This window comes from Thrips palmi, unplaced genomic scaffold, assembly GCF_012932325.1.
Source record: "Thrips palmi isolate BJ-2018 unplaced genomic scaffold, TpBJ-2018v1 HiC_scaffold_11, whole genome shotgun sequence".
Classification (NCBI taxonomy): Eukaryota; Metazoa; Arthropoda; class Insecta; order Thysanoptera; family Thripidae; genus Thrips; species Thrips palmi.
In genome coordinates this window covers 9376468-9391332 of record NW_023144622.1, presented here as the reverse complement: position 1 = coordinate 9391332, position 14865 = coordinate 9376468, and the positions used below count along the sequence as shown (strand labels likewise).

Here is a 14865-nt window from a genome sequence, read left to right as displayed (position 1 = left end):
GTTACACCTACCTATAGTACCATACCTCAGGTAGGTGTACGCCAGACAGTGGCTTGTCGTAACAGGCTTCGCGATGCTGCGCCAGTTTCGACAATCCACGCCTGGCAGGCTTCGGCAGGCTGCTAACCTAACCAAACCGTACAAATGGGCGAGATCCCCTCAAACAAGCTAGGGCCCGCCCTTCCGTCGAACCGAGTTGCCAGCTCCGCTTCGCTGCGCCGGCAACTCGGTTCGACAGGGGGCCGGCCCAGCTTGGCCTGCCGGCGGCCTTTTCTCGGGCCTTCGGCCCTCGCATCAGACCCAACTTGGCCAGTCGAAGGCCCGGGCTTTCGGCCCGCTCGCATCACACACACCGCGAGCGGGTAAAGCAAAGTTATCGATGTACCATCGTGACTTAGCCCCCCCCTTCTATTCACAATATGCAATAGTCCTTACACTTTTTACTCCAACTGTCCTTAGAATATGCCTATTTCATTTGTCTCATTGCCCTCATTCCGAAAATACCCATGTTTGCCATGCTACTGCAACTCCTTGCAATAGAGGCCCAGCAGGAGCGCAAAACGAGTCCGTCGCACTTTTCCCCATAACTCATGAAGGCGGGCTCCTGGACCCCCCTTCCGACCCCTCGTTGAAGAGGTCTTGCCAAGACCTATCGAAAACTTAAGTAAAAATTTTCAGTCGGTCGACCCCCTTTTTTCAAGATCCTGATGTGACTAATAGACGAAGTCGGGCTCCTGAACCCCCTTTCCGACCGCTCGTTGAAAAGGTCTTGCTGAGACCAATCGAAATCTGCAATAAATTTTTTTAGTCGGTCGACCCCCTTTTTTGAAGATCCTGATCTGGCCAACTTGTAAAAGCGGCCGATGGGGTCGGGACCAGGTCCATTCATCTTGTCTCGTCGCCCCGATTCCAAAAATACCCCTATGTGCCCTGCTAGCACCAATAATGGCGGAAATCCCCCTCCCGCTTATGTAAACCATGATGCACCTGCAGCAGCCCTTGTGCGACCCGGACGGGATTTGCACCACCGGATTATTTGTTTGGAAGGTACTCCTGAAGTACCCTCCAAATCTGGTTACTCTAGCTCAACTCCTTCCTTGTACACAGACGCCAACAACAACAACAACAACAACAACACACAGACACAAAGGCAAATGCATAGGCCCTCCCCCTATTTTTTGAATAGAAGGGCGGGCCAAAAACAGCATTTGGTCTTCAAATCTACATTGATTTGACTTAACTCTGGGTCGTGGGTCCGAATGGGTTCCCATTTCGTCATCAGCAGCCTCAAAAACATAAACGAGTAACTGTGGGGCACTGATTGGCTGAGGCTGAGCTTTCTGGCCCGAATAGGGTTTAATTCAGAAATAAATATTAAGTTTAAACAGTTAAATTCGTATTTGATACAAGGTAGGTTTACGCCAGACCGCGTCTTGTCGTAACAGGCTTCGCGATGTCTCGCTGCCTGTTTCTCCAGTCCGCGCCTGGCGTATCTACCTTGGCCTGCGGCGCTAGCCTGCCTTCGGCAGGCAATGGCATTCTCCATCGTCGATTTACCTAACTTGTTGCGTGCTGGGGGGCTCTGCCCCCAAGACCCCCCTTCATTCTAGGTAGAGTTGCTTCATCTGCAGATAATTCGATCTTGACCCTTGTAACTTTTTCACTTGTCCCCTTTCTTCAAGACAGAAGCAATCTGCCTACAGAGAACTCGATTTTTCGCCGTTTTTTCAGTGTTTTTCGGCTATAAAAATCGAACCAGTTGGGCTAGGATAGTGAAATTTCGCGTGTGCCGAGCCAAGGACATACCCAAAAAGTGTGGCAAATCTCACCGAGATCGGCCGAGCCGTTCAGGAGGAGTAGTGCGGACACACACACACACACACACACACACACACACAGACAGGATAAATTTTTCAACCCCACTGGAGTAACAGGCTTCGCTATCGCTCAGCCAATCACCTTTCGCCCTACTCTAAAGACAGGGGGACGGGAACTTCATAACGTTATCGTAATACTTAATCCCTTCACTTACATCCTTTCTAAAGGGGAAATTATTTTTCTTGTGTCTCGGATGTGTGTAGAAATACTTGAAGTACTTTCAAAAGGCTGTACCCTTAACCTTCAGCCAACTTCAACTTATGTTATGCAAACAGTGTTAGATAAATGGTAAGTTAAGTTAAAGTTTAAATGGTTGTCTTAGTTTTCCTTGTTCAAATTGTTTTTGGTCATTACAATGTAAGTGGGTGTGTATATCTGTTAAAGGAATTTCAATAAACAAGGTAGGATTACGCCAGACCGCGTCTTGTCGTAACAGGCTTCGCGATGTCTCGCTGCCTGTTCCTACAATCCGCGCCTGGCGTACCTACCTTGGCCTGCGGCGCTAGCCTGCCTTCGGCAGGCAATGGCTTGTCTGTCGTCGGTTACTTCTAACTTGTTTCTTTCGGGGGGGTGGACCCCCTTCTTTCTAGATAGACTTGCTTCATCTTCAAAAAACACGATCTGCCCCTTGGAACTTTTTAACTTGTTGGGGCTGGGGGGCGGAGCCCCCCAGGCCCCCCTTTTTTTAAAGACACAAGAGATCTGCCTACGGAAAACTCGATTTTTCGCCGTTTTTCATGTGTAGAGACCACTAAATTATGCGCGTGCATAATCGCATATTTTGTTAAAGTATGAGAAAAAGACAAAAGAAAGACAGTTTAACATGTTTTAAGTAGGTCTACACCGGAAACAAGACCGCATAATGACGCATAATCTAAGCACAAACGCAACATGACGCATACTTGCATATTATGCGCATAAAGTCACGTATTCCCGCATAAACTACCTATTAGGCCTCCAAAATCCCGTAAAATACGCCGATTTACAGCTTTTGACGCGCCACCGATTTAAAAATACGCGCCCTTTGATTCCTGCGCCTTCTCTATACTCGTCACGTCGCGCAGTCCACCGCCCCGCCTCGCCCCCTCCACCCGTCTCGCGTTCTCGCCCGTTCCAGCATGTTCGACGAGGTTATGGACTTCGAGTATTGAGAGAGTTTGCCGACAGACGCAAGTGTTGTTCATATTGTGGTGGTGTTTTGGGGGCACGTTATAATAACATTAAATACTTTTTTATGAGCTAATTCTACTATTTGTCATTCCGCTCCTATTTTCCTCCTTCGCATATTTTTGCATAAAACCACAATTTTACCCGCATAAACCCCGCATAAAACTACATTTTTAGGCGCATAAAGTCCGCATAAATGGGTTAAAATGTGGCGCATAAAATGATGATTCTATATGCATAATTTAGTGGTCTCTATTCATGTGTTTTTTGGCTATGAAAACTGAACCAGTTGAGCTAGGATGGTGAAATTTCGCGTGTGCCGAGCCAAGGACATACCCAAAAAGTGTGCAAAATCTCACCGAGATCGGCCGAGCCGTTCAGGAGGAGTAGTGCGGACACACACACACGCACGCACACACGCAGACAGGAAAAACTTTTCAACCCCACCTGAGTAACGGGCTTCGCTATCGCTCAGCCAATTATTGAAAATGGTGAAGAATACTGATTTATTTTTCGATCAAAGTGCAAAATAAAAATACTTTACAATACAAAATAAGCTATAATTTACAGAACATTATCCATAGTCGTGACGAAATCCTTGTGCCAGACAAAGTGGAAGCAGCACCTACACACAACAGGAAACAGTTAGGAAATAAGACAAAGACCAAACGAAAAAGAAAAAGTACAATAACTTACTATTTAGTAGACTTGTCAGATGACTCCAGCTTCCTCTTCTTCGGAGTTTCCTCCTTTTCCTGCATCTCACGAAGTCTCTCCTCACAAAACGTTGAAAGTAGGGAACAGTTGTCTTTTTTTCTGCCGTTTTTAAGTGTGTTCAGGCTAATATGACCGAATGGATTGAGATAGAAAGCTTAATTTTGGTGTATAGCGTGCCAACGACATACCTAGTGACCCTGCAAAATCTCAGCTGAATCGGCCAAGCCGTTCAGGAGTAGTGCGGACACACAGACAGACAGACAAAACTTTCCAAACCCACCCGAGTAACAGGCTTCGCTATCGCTCAGCCAAAAAAGGCAAAACATGACCGAAAGTGACGAAAATTTCAGACAGTCGTCACAGACACTCCATATCACCCCATCGGCATGTCACGAGCCCCCTCTCTCTTCTGTTGTGTCTCTTGGGCCCTTCATTTTAGACGCACAGTCAACTAGCACGATGAGCTACGAAATAATAATCTTTCAAAGCGCCGAGGACATCTTGTGAATCACGCAGATCACTGGGAAAAAGTGGTCCGATTTCGTTCAAATTTGGTAGGGGTCTTCCTAAGGTCATAATGCATCACAATATTAACTCCCGAACGACGCCCGAAACAATAGTGACGATAAGAGCAGTTCTCGCGAGATGTGATAATTTCGTGTCCTCTCCCTGGTTCTTCCAACCTAAAGTCGATTTTAACCGGGTCTTTTCCTACCTTTATGTTTTTTGACCTTGCGGACAAGGTACAACTCTCATCAAGATGAAATTTTGCCTCCTTCCACCGTTAAATTGCAAGTTTTACCCTAGAATGTAATTTCCGTGGACACTTTTTGATGTCCTACGCTTCAGATTTGGGGCTTCCCGCCTCTACTACAGCCCAAGGGAGTATGAGAAATCACTTTCGCTAAGTGCATTTTGTTCTACGCAAGTGAGGCTACGTTTTGACGTGTAGAACGTATCTTTCGGGTAAAATTTGCAGACACAAGATGATTCCGAAAATTGTCTTCCACAACTAAAATTCAAAAAGTCTAAAATCGGTTTTTTTGGGACGGTTTTTCTACCTTATGTGCGACCGTTCTGAAACTTTTCTCATAATGTAGGTGCATTCTTTCTACACTATTTGCAAAGTGGCGGAGTAATGTGGCACCATTAGAACGGAAAATATAAAGTTAAATAAGTTCCAAAGCGGCGAAAAAATTGGCCTAGCAAGCAATAAGTGTAATTTCCGTTCCACCCATTGCTTGCAGACCATTCAAAATTTTGATTGCGAACCAATCCTTGTGTGTTTGCCTTGTGGACAAGTTGTTCCAGTAAAATTTTGGTTGCGGTGGACTTAACCTGACCGATATGTTAAGCAACATGACGTTTTTCCAAAGCTTTCCGTTTGAATGCTAAGACCCAGTTTATCGAATAAATTGCAGCAATCTGTTCCTCAAACTCAAAAAGAAATCTTTCCGAATAGGTTAGTAAACGTGGGTGCCAGATATGCTTCCAGGAGGGCTAAATAGACCGCACCGCGAGCGGGCCGCTGTCTCGACCCGCCGATCAACTTTTCCTCAACTGATCGCACCCATTATTTAATATCTTCCGAACATAGACACGCAGGAACTGATCAAGAGAAACTTTCCTCCGTTGTCCACTCTAGGGCCCATCATTTGCCAAGTGTGAGAGGTACCGCCTGGGAGGTAAACACTATGCAACCGTGGTCAGAAGAAAATGAATTCACAGTTGTTCCCGAGACAAGGGAATTAAGCCGGGAGAGGTGGACACCGGACCCAGTCCTGCTCTAAGAGGCTGTACTAGGGTGCCCCCCCCCCCATGGGGCGGCGGAATGTACACCTCGTCACATACTGGTCACACTACGAGTGGGACCTTGTAGCCGCACGAGGTTCTTCTCCGCGAGTATAACGTGGCACCCCAGTAAGGACGGCCGTGTCCCGTTTGGCAGTGCACGCGGGCATGTGTCGGGCCCGAAACGGCATACGATCAAATTGTGGTCTAGCCCGAAATTTTATTGTGAGGTACGCAACATGGAACCAGAATGCACAGATGTGCAGGGAGCTGCCTAAACTGCTAGGCGTTTGCGTTCGTATCGCACCTATTCTAAGGGCCCATTAAAATGTAATTTCCGTGGACAGTTTCTGAGGCTGTGTAATTTCCGTGGACGGCAAAAAAAATTTAAAAATTTCGATATTTCCTATATTATTGGGGTGATAGCTCGCCCCGATGAATCCATGATCCCTAGTGATGTTCTTAACAAGATAAATGCAAAAACCCGGTTTCAATTGAACTTTTTTTCAAAAAGTTTCAGGGCCCAAAATTAACCATTTCGCGAGAACTGCTCACAACCGTGTATGGGGTGATTTCTGGGGTGCAGTTATCGGCACCCCCGGTTGAGGACAAGCGAGTGAAATTTTTGTGCACCAAGCACAGTTGGCCATCTTCAATAGATGGGGAGAAAGTACCTGGCAAAGAGAATAGTTTTTTCTCGGCCCACACTCACGAATTAAACGAAAGATTCTATTGAACCAAGAAGTCTTTTATAGAGGATATAGTGTCGTCCGGGTCCAGTTCAGGGCTTGATGTAAAGTAATGGAAACTACGTAGTTCACAGTCGAAAGCCAGAGACCAGATTGATTTATTGTTCCACAAGATTTGACATGTTCACTGACGTTGAAGGAAACAAGAACACGCTCAAACATCGAGAGCCAATCAGAAGTAGTGACCGATCAAGTGACCAGCGGAAGTGCCAACTTAACTTACAAATACCATAAGATACGAAGGGGCGGCCGAAACGGCCCTATTCTGCACCTCTGTTGGCTGACATGCTGAATCAAACGCGATTCTGGGTCATTCCAGGAGTGATTAGCCACCTTTTGCATGACCATCTCCGATGTCGCCCATATTTTGCCCAAATGTTGGCCTTAGTAAGGGAAGGTTCTGTGCGAAATTTCACCGCTGTAGCTCAGTAGTTTAGAAATGGCAGCCTCCTAAAGTTTTGAAATTACTAAAAGTTTTTTTTTAAAAAAGTAAAAAATTGGCCACAGATCGGGCAATAATAGTGATAAATGGGTGCGGTAAAGTTTCTTGACGTAATTTGGACAAGGAATCCGAATTTGCCGGTATGGGGGTTCTAGGTCAACTCCAAACCCATGTTTTTGGCGAAAAAACCTAAAAATCGCCTATTTTTGACCTGGTTGCAAAACTCGACGCCAATCTAAACATGACTGTTTCTGTGGTGCAAAGGTAGCCCTGGACAAGGACTTTAATTTCCGAGCCCAAATTTGTGGTCTGGCCCTCGTTTAGGCGCTACGGGCCCCACAAAGATAGAAACAACTCAAAAAAGTACTTTTTTCGTACTTTTTTTGCTCATCTTAAAAATGTTTTCTGAGGCCAAAAAACCATCATAAAACATAAAATGACATTTTAAAATCAATAAAGCAAGAGGTACACTTGTCTGTAAAGGGCCCCCCACTGGAAGGTTGCCGCTAGAGGCCCACAGATGGCGATTGCAGCCACCCCGGGCCCCGCGTGCCACTAGCGCCTGGCAGGTAGGGTTGCCCGGCTGTCCTGAGGCGCTGAGGTGTTGCCTACCATTCGCTTTCAGGCGGTGCTGAGATTCCTATACTTTTTTCCCAGTCTCGCGTTGGGCCCATCCACCCCGCACCTTCCCTTCTTCCCCTCCCCTCTCCTCTCTCCTCCTCCTTTCGTTCCTTCATCCCCCTCCTTGGGTCGACGCCGGTCTGTCGAGGCGTGAGGCGTGTTTTTTTACATCTGTGAGTGAGTCATAGTGAGTCAGTCGTGGTGGTTCATGCAGCTTGACTCTTTGCGTAGCCCTAGTCCGATTTTTCCCCGGAAGTTATGGATCCAGGTTAGTTTTTTTTAAAATGAAGTTTGTGTTGGGATTGGGTGTCTGTGAAGGTACATAAGTATTGTTTTGATTTGTGCAGATTCTGAATGGACAGTGCATCTGCACTCGATCCCCGCCACACAAGTTGGTGCTTGCACTAGTTATGGCGACGAAGGTAATCAAGACATTTTACATTTTAACAGACAAGTGTACCTCTTGCTTTATTGAGTTTTAATGTCATTTTTATGTTTTATGATGGCTTTTGGCCTCAAAAAATATTTTTAAGATAAGCAAAAAAAGTCCGAAAAATGTACTTTTTTGAGTTTTTTGCTATCTTTGTGGGCCTGTAGCGCCTAAACGAAGGCCGGTACCACAACTTTGGGGCTCGGAATATTAAAGTCCTTGTCCGGGCTACCATTTGCACCACAGAAACAGTCATGTTTGGATGGCGTCGATTTTGCAATCAGGTCAAAAATAGGCGATTTTTAGGGGTTTTTCGCCAAAAACAGGGGTTTGGAGTTGACCTAGGACCCCCATACCGGCACATTCGGATTCCTTGTCCAAAATTACGTCAAGAAAACTTTACCGCACCCATTTATCACTATTATTGCCCGATCTGTGGCCAATTTTCACTTTTTAGTAAAACTTAAAACTTTTAGTAATTTCAAAACTTTAGGAGGCTGCCATTTTTAAAAATATGGAGCTACAGCGGTGAAATTTCGCACAGAACCTTCCCTTACTAGGGACAACATTTGGGCAAAATATGGGCGACATCGGAGATGGTCATGCAAAAGGTGGCTAATCACTCCTGGAATGACCCTTCTGCATGCCTTGAAGGTGTCTCCAGCGACCTGCATTGACCGCATCACTAACGGAAGCCTACTTGCAGAGCAGGACCCAATTATTCGCCGAGATGACGATAACTGTACCCCTGCTGATAACTTGAAGCGTCCTAATAGAATAATCCTGACTGCCAGGGTCGACTCAAGACAATCCTAACTGTCAGCAGATCCAAGACACTCACTTTTCGTGTCAATTCAGGACAATCCCAACTGCACATCACGGGAAAAGCGGTGTTTTCTCTAAGTCCGTCACGCCAATATACTTCATAACATTACTCTCCCAACAGCTTGTTACAAAATTTCATCCTTATGTAAATAGGTGGACATTGTTTTTCAGATATATTGAGATTCTCTGATTTGCAGTGAAGGTACGTAATGTAAACTTTTAGGTACCTCTGCCGGTAGGATAGTTCTCAATCTGCTCTCACAATAAGGATTGTCTTGGATCTGCTCTGACAGTTAGGACAATAGGGTATTTTAAGGAATCCCTGGACCGAAGTCAAAGAACCAAAGTTAGAACCAAAACGGCTTCTGCGCATGCGCAGACGTCCCCCCTCCACTGTGAGGCAGCGTCTGCGCATGCGCAGAAGTGGTTTCGGTTCTTACTTTTGTTCTTTGACTTCCGGTCCAGGGATTCGTTGAAATACCCCATGCTACGTATTAGGACACGTCGAACTGTATAGTTTACCCTATTTGTCTGACCAAATATTGATGAGACTTTCACTTAGCGAGTTTTATGTTTCACCTCTATAGAGTGGCGAAAAGTGTGACCTTTGGATTTGTAGTGATTTGAGGGGGAAGTCTCGTCGCTGTACACTTTTAAGGGGGTTACCCCCTTTTTTGATAACGATGACTTTTAAAAGATACCTCATAAAGACAAACGGTAAAAACTAAATAAGGTAGGTTTACGCCAGACCGCGCCTTGTCGTAACAGGCTTCGCGATGTCTCGCTGCCTGTTTCTCCAATCCGCGCCTGGCGTACCTACCTTGGCCTGCGGCGCTAGCCTGCCTTCGGCAGGCAATGGCTTGTCCGTCGTCGATTTTTCCAACTTGTTGCGTGCTGGGGGGCCCCCTTCACTCTAGATAGAGTTTCTTCATCTGCAGATAACTCGGTCTTGCCCCTTGTAACTTTTTCACTTGCAGGCTGGGACCCCCCTATCCTCAAGACAGTAGTGATCTGCCTGCAGAAAACTCGATTTTTCGCCGTTTCTTAAGTGTTTTTCGGCTACTAAACCCCACTGGAGTAACAGGCTTCTCTATCGCTCAGTCAATGAAAGAACGGAACTTTCTCAAGATATTTGGTTATGTCTTCAGTTGTAATGGAAAAATTCAGTAAAACACAGTAACACAAATGACATAAAGACCTTATCGTTTATGAAGCCTAAACAAAATTCACAAATGACAATAAAAATGTGGACCAAACTAAGCTGTCCCGTGCTGAAAGCTCCATGATTCTGGACGCCAAATTATTAAATGATCAAAAACAAAATAGGAAACAATACGAGGGGTCGACAACTACCTCGAGCCGTGTACGAGGTAGTATATATTACCGGTAATTTAAGTAATATAGGGTGATATAAGGTAATATACGGAAATAAAATAACGGTAATATATGATAAAAGAACATGAAAACGTGACATAGTATCCTTGACTAAGGCTGAAATCATGAGTTCCGGCCAGAATTTTAGTATTATGCAGACCCCACCCTCGTTTCATGCTAGAGCCCCCTGTCAGATGAAAGGTATGCAACCCGATGCAACCAATCTGACAAAAGTGTGGCGCGTAGCTTCGTGTCAGGTTCAGCACGGACATGAAATCCGAACTTCTTCCTGTCGCAATGAGAAGCCCAAAAGCTTTAACACCTTGATACCATGGTTCAATACGGCAAGTTAAACGTTAGATTAGGTTAAAAACAAGCAAATCACATAAATGTGTGGTCACATTGTGGTAATATGGAGGTAATATAGGGTAATATAGGGTAATATAGGGTAGGGTAATATAAGGTAATAGGTAATATGAGAGTTGTCGACCCTCGAAACAATAGAACAAGCGAATGGGGCAGGCCGGCGGGGCCCTACGGATCCCACGGCGCCACGGCGCACCCTAACACACTTCACAAACACTAGACACTCACCTCAACGAAGTCCCAGTGAAGCAACTGTAGTTGTAAAAATTCCAAAGAACTAAAAACCAATTGGTAAACAGCATGAACGTGTAGAACGTAGAACAACGTAGGACGTATAGAACGTAGAACGACTAAAACAGCGTAGCGGCACGGGGCAGCGAGAACACACCGATGCAGCCAAGGATGACTGCAAGAGTGACGGCGGGGCGGCGGGCGGAGCCGCAGCCAAAAAACAGCCAAAAGAGGCAGGAGAAAAACTGACCAACCATTAACTTATCACTGGCGTGCTCACCACTTTTTTACCTCCACAGTCCTGACTTGGGGCCTAGCATTGTCCAGAGGCCCCATACACGTCGATAATGGCCTTTGCAATCTCCTTTACTTATTAGAGGCAATACGGCATGTGACCACAGGGCTCAAACATACGAAAACAGTCTTAAATTTCTAGACAGTTAGCACGCTGATAGGGGACACCTTCCCACACAATCTTGGCAGGAGTGCCCTTCTACTGGACCGTCGCATCGCCACTTCGGCACTGCCACGGAATAGTTGCAGAGGCTGCAGCTTGGGGGCCTGGAACATAACAGTTGTATTTAGACATGATCCCTGTCAAACCACACACATTGCAAAATGCAGATATTCCAAGATGGTGAGACGTATGTCACCTAGAGCGCTAAAAGAGAGTCTGCCTGACCGGTCACGTTCAAAATAGGAACGTGGAAAACGTATTAAACTGAGAAAAGAGTGACAGTTTCTCAATGTGTGACAACTTACGAATCATCAAATACGGTAATACCATTCCCTAAACTGAGCATCCAAATATCACAATGCAAGACCATTCACTTTTAAAATTTCAATATTTAACGAGCTCTGAAACAAATCATGTATTGCATTGCCAAGGTGCGATAACTACTTGAACTACAAGTGATAATGCAGTGAACTTACTGTCCTGGGTGCAATGGTATAGTAGTCATATGGCATTTCCCTGATGGTCGCCTAGAGTATGCTGTCCTTGCACACCGGACCCAGCACTGGCAGAAGGCAATACACCGTACTGTTCAGTACCAGCAGAATATCTAGGTGCGCACGGCACAGCACCAGAGGGTCCGGGGGCGTACTGAGCAGCACCAGAGGGTCCCGGAGCGTACTGAGAAGCCCCACTGGATCCAGAGGCAAACTGAACAGCAGGAGCGTACTGAGCAGCACCAGAGGGTCCCGGAGCGTACTGAACAGCAGGAGCGTACTGAGAAGCACCACAGGATCCAGGGGCGAACTGAACAGCAGGAGCGTACTGAGCAGCACCAGAGGGCTCGGGGGCGAACTGACCAACAGGAGCGTACTGAGAAGCACCAAAGGGATCTGCAGCAGAAGGTCCTGGGCAGGTGCCTTGGATTTGGACAGCCAGCAGCAGAAAATCCTCGGCCTTGGACAGTACCAGCAGCAGCTGCATTTTCTTGACCACCTGGAACAACAGTAGAAGCTTACGAGAAAACTTAAATCTAAAACAATACATTTTATATAAAATATTCAGAACATCATATTGGAACCGTAATCTTAGATACATTCCCAACAACAAGGTAGGTTGACGCCAGACCGCGTCTTGTCGTAACAGGCTTCGCGATGTCTCGCTGCCTGTTCCTCCAATCCGCGCCCGGCGTACCCACCTTGGCCTGCGGCGCTAGCCTGCCTTCGGCAGGCAATGGCTTTCTGTCGTCGGACTTCTACCCTTTTTGCATGCTGGGGGGCCCAAACCTCCCTTCATTCTAGATAGAGTTGCTTCATCTACATATAACACGATCTTGACCCTTGTAACTGTCTAACTTGGCGGGGCTGGGGGGCTGCGTCCCCAGACCCCCCTTTCTTCTAGACAGAAGTGATCTGCCTGCAGAAAACTCGATTTTTCGCCGTTTTTTAGGTGTTTTTCGGCTATAAAAACTGAACCACTTGAGCTAGGTGGTGAAAATTTTGCGTGTGCGGAGCCAAGAACTACCAATAAGCCCGCAAAATCTCAGCCAGATCGGCCGAGCCGTTCAGGAGGAGTAGTGTACACACACAGACACACAGACAGACAGAAAAAACTTTTCAACCGCACTGGAGTAACAGGCTTCGCCATCGCTCAGCCAATTACCCAAAATCACAGATTTTATGACTTTTTTACAAAATGTTTTCTCGCTATTCTTCCAGTAAACGGCACTGCCGATCATTCTGACACTTTTAATCAATAATAGTAAGTTGTTTTCGCTGAACCAGCTCACACATATGATTTCATTTCCTTGATATCAAATTTTAAACGATAAAGAGCCCCCGGGGGAGGTAGTGCAGACACACTCTATTTACCGTATTTCAACGATTTAAACGTTTCAAAACATCGATTTGGCAACCGCGAAGTAAATTGTTACCGATTGTCACACAACGAAACATACATGAGAGTACTTTGGACGCCAATTTCGTAAAACATTGAATTTGATTGGCAATGTAGTAAAATGCAGTGTCTTGCGAAAAAATGGCGCCGTTCAGAATGGTTTGATACTAAGAAAGCTTAAAGAGCCTAAAACGTATAATTTTCAATAAGCTGGAGCGTCGATCTATGCTGGTAGTGTGAGTTATACAAGGTAGGTTTACGCCAGACCGCGTCTTGTCGTAACAGGCTTCGCGATGTCTCGCTGCCTGTTCCTCCATTCCGCGCCTGGCGTACCTAACTTGGCCTGCGGCGCTAGGCTGCCTTCGGCAGACAATGGTTGTACATCATCAGTTATTCCTGAACTGTTGCATGCTGGACCCCCCTTCATTCTAGATAGAGGTGCTTCATCTACAAATTACGTGATCTTGACCCTTGTAACTTTTCAACTTGTCGAGGCTGGGGGGCTCCGCCCCCCAGACCCCCCTTTCATCCAGACAGGAGAGGTCTACCGACAGAAAACTCGATTTTTCGCCGTTTTTTAGGTGTTTTTCGGCTATAAAAACTGAACCAGTAAAGCTAGGATGGTGAAATTTCGCGTGTGCCGAGCCAAGACCATACCTAATAAGCCTGCAAAATCTCAGCCAGCCAGATCGGCCGAGCCGTTCAGAAGGAGTAGTATACACACACACGCAGACTGACAGACACACAGACAGACAAAACTTCTCAACCGCACTGGAGTAACAGGCTTCGCTATCGCTAAGCCAATGACTTGTCACTTGGTGCCCCAGCCCGGGGCACCAAGTGACAAGTGCAGAGGTCTGCGGGAAGCTGTGTAAACAAGGTAGGTGTACGCCAGACCGTGTCTGGTCGTAACAGGCTTCGCGATGCTGCGCCAGTTTCGACCATCCACGCCTGGCGTATACACCTACTTTGGCCTGCTGCGGTAACCTGCCCTCGGCAGGCTGCTTTCCTAGGCAGACCGTAGAAATGGGCGTGATCCCCTCAAAAAATAGCATTTGGTCATCAAAATCTACACCAATGGGATTCAACTCTCGGTTGGGGGTCCGAACGGGTTCTATTTTCGTCATCAGCAGCCTCCAAAACATAAGAAACGATGTGAAACTTGACAAAAAGTTAAAAGTACCTAAAAAGTTATCTTTTTTCTGCCGGTTTTTAAGTGTTTTTTGGCTAATATGACCGAATGTATTGAGATAGAAAGCTGAATTTTGGTGTGTGGCGAGCCAAGGACATACCTAATAACCCTGCAAAATCTCAGCCGGATCGGCCGAGCCGTTCAGGAGGAGTAGTGCACACACACACACACGCGCGCAGACAAACAGACAGACAGACAAAACTTTTGAACCCCAATGGAGTAACGGCCTTCGCTGTCGCTCAGCAATCATGGTATGGAACCAAAACATTCTGTGACAAAAAGAATTTTAAAAATTCATATACGGATACGAAAATAATTTTACAATTGTTTAACTGTTTTTTTCTAGCAAAGTTCATTTACCTTTTTCTTTTTTTACAGAAAGTGCCCTGAGCACTCTACCCAGAACACTCAGGGAGTTGTTGATGTGCCCTGTATGGTGGGAAGGTCCTTCCATGACTGTCGGGGGTTCTGACCCAGCCAGGTCCACAAAAGTAATGACACCTGAAAAAAATTTTAATTACTGAAAAATTTCTTGAAAACAGACAATATTTTCAATGTGTAAGCAACCCACCTCTGGAGGAAGAACCATCCTTATGTACTTGTATCTCTACGTCCATGATGAAGTGGGATCTCGAGGAATGTTCATTTCTTGAGGTAGCACAAGTTTTCCTGTTTTTAAGAGCAATTTTCAAATGTTTTTGAAATTCTGCTTTAGATGATATCTCGGAAACG

The 14865-nt window shown here is 46.0% G+C and overlaps 1 protein-coding gene across 3 annotated transcripts in view; it reads right to left on the bottom strand.

Annotated features, from left to right (window-relative positions):
• The window catches only part of LOC117639459 (gastric triacylglycerol lipase-like), a 114715-nt gene that overhangs the window by 34293 nt on the left and 65557 nt on the right, over nt 1-14865 (bottom strand). The gene's annotated exons all lie outside the window — the stretch shown is intronic.